Consider the following 2,612-nt stretch of genomic DNA (forward strand, 5'->3'; position numbering starts at 1 on the left):
TAAGTTTAAAGAATTACCTGTACATACCTCCAACAATATGGAGTATTTACTACATCACCAAGCATAAGTAACACCCACTTTGGGACATCCACGAGACATGGCAAGGCCCAACCGCGACATCCATCGTATAGCCCTATGTTCAAGCTACGCTACGGTATCCGGAAGTCACAAATCCGTCGCCGGGAAGCCACGTTCCCGCCCTTGCCAAGATGCCTCCACAACATGGCTTTCTACATGCTTCTTGGACTAGCTAGAATTGTGTGGTTGCTTGTCCCACATCGAAAACCATGTAGAGGAAGAGCATTCCTTCACCTATAAAAGGAACTCTCCTCCCACTTAAACACCATTCATTCATTCCATCCAATCCGATTACTTCTCTTGTAATCTTGTTAGGCCGCAAGGCTCGACACACTAGTACACATTCAAGTGGACGTAGTTTCCCGCTAAGGCGGGAGACGAACCACTATATATCTTGTGTCAATCTCTCTCTCTCTCTCTTTACTTATCGTTAATTAGATCCCCACGGATCCAAACGTTAACATTACCAAAGTCTGATGAGCAAATTTGTAGATATGCATCAGGTAAATTTAGTGACATACAATCTCGATTACCAGCCACAGATTTAGAAATATTAGGCATAATTAATTCTTTAGAAGCATTTTCTTTATTCTTACATAATGAAATATTTACAATTAGAACTGATTGTCAAAATATTGTTTCTCATTATAATAAAATCACTACTAATAAACAAGCAGCCAGAAGATGGGTCAATTTTATAGATTGTATTACAGGAAATGGATTTAGGCCACAATTTGAGCATATAAAAGGAGCTGATAATACACTTGCAGATATCTTATCTCGGCTTCTTCTTTGACAGGTATGGACTTTTTTAGGCCTTCATCTTCTAGTACTCAAAGAGCAGAAAGTGGTGTGCCACCTCAAAGTGGTAATACACTAAGCATGACAGCAAGATCAACAAATATTAGTTACAACTTTAATGGCTACACTGTGCAAGAAATTAGAAATCCACTCTTTAGATATAAAAGTACAGCATCATTATCGACTAGACAACAAGTTCTATTAGATAATTTTTGGAATATTAGAATAAATGCTATGGATATGAGAAGAGGTCAAGAAAAATTAATTAGAGCACTTGAGCAGGAATTTTCAGCTAATAATTGTGATCTTGCTAGATATCAAGAAGAGTATCCTAAGTCAAGAGCACAATATGCTAGACTTCAGACACAATATAATCACCTTAAAGCACAGCATGATAATCTGAATGCATTGTATTATAATTTGCAAACTGAGCATGATACAGTAGTTGATCATTTTCGTACACTAAATATAAATTATCAGAAAACAGTTGAGTTTATTAAGCAAGAAGAAGAAAGTAGTTGGCCTGCATCTCTGTTAGAAAGAGAAACAAAAAATCCCTACTTTTTACAAGCCCTAGCAAAAGAAAGGTTTTCGTATTTACCTCATGATTGTAAAGATAAAATCTTCAAGTTACAGCATGATAAGCATCTTTCCCTTCAAGTAGCTATCCAGAATTTTCTCTTTAATCTTATATCTCATCCTCAACCTGGTATAGGAGTCATTTGTCATGATACATTTTCTCACCCTGAAGAAAAAGCACGATTTTATATTCTATTAGCTACTATTAATATGAGAGACTTTGGTGAAATGTACATTGAGCATGATAATCGTAGAGTTAGAGTTACTCCAGGTTTTCTAATGGAACATGGAGTGTTAAAAAGTCTTTATGTCCAAAATGAACATCATATAGAGTCATTCTCCTATCACCTTAAGTATGCTATAACTCATTATCTTAAGCAATGGGGAAGTATAGGATTAGGTTATAGTACTATCCGATTAGAAATAATTAGCATTCCTTCATATCCCCGTAGAACCAGTCTATATCATGATAAAGCCAGACACCTAGTCATCATATCACTTCGTAATTATATAGAGCCACCTCCTTTACCAACAATTGATGTGGCACCAACAGTGGAGGATATTCACAAATTTCGTGCAGCCCAGCTTGTAGTAGATGATTTCTTTGATGATACAAATCTGCAATTAATCTACCAAGCCAATGCTTTAAATATCTACACCAGAGAACACCTGAATGGAGTACCACGACCAGGAGAGTTGTACACTGTTGATATGAGCACAACCACTAAAGAAGTGTATGATTTATTGTATAAAGAAGAGCAGGAGAGCCAACAAGTGAGAGAAAGTGATGCTGATTACTGGAATAATCTCGATGATGAAGAACTCCATAACATTGAAAACATGATGGAGGCTTGACGATCATCTCACTACATCAACATAGAAGATAAGACTCAAGCATGAAGATCTATTTCACACTTTTCAAGAAGTTCATTTCTCAAGCAAGAAGATCAAGATGAACAGCTCAACATAGTATTCTCAGCAACTGGCAAGAAGAAACGAAGCAGTGATCCAAGAGCCAAGAGGCAAGAAAAAGCCAAAATAACATTCAGCATGGGACAAGCAAGGAACTCCTCAAAAAGAAAAGGACATCAATGTCTTTTCACAGCAAAGAGTTGTGTGACTGGGCAACTTTCGCTAGTACTGGGGCAAATGGG

The 2,612-nt window shown here is 37.1% G+C and overlaps 1 long non-coding RNA gene across 1 annotated transcript; it reads right to left on the minus strand.

The window, feature by feature from the left end:
• Positions 1–891: 891 nt before the first annotated feature.
• Positions 892–2,129, minus strand: LOC121051984. Its single transcript, XR_005807711.1, has 3 exons — positions 1,988–2,129; positions 1,481–1,624; positions 892–954 (listed from the first exon to the last, which is right to left on the minus strand). It is a non-coding gene; the product is annotated as an uncharacterized LOC121051984 (long non-coding RNA).
• Between the last annotated feature and the right edge of the window lie 483 nt (positions 2,130–2,612).

Source organism: Rosa chinensis, chromosome 1 (genome assembly GCF_002994745.2).
Source record: "Rosa chinensis cultivar Old Blush chromosome 1, RchiOBHm-V2, whole genome shotgun sequence".
NCBI classification, from domain to species: Eukaryota; Viridiplantae; Streptophyta; class Magnoliopsida; order Rosales; family Rosaceae; genus Rosa; species Rosa chinensis.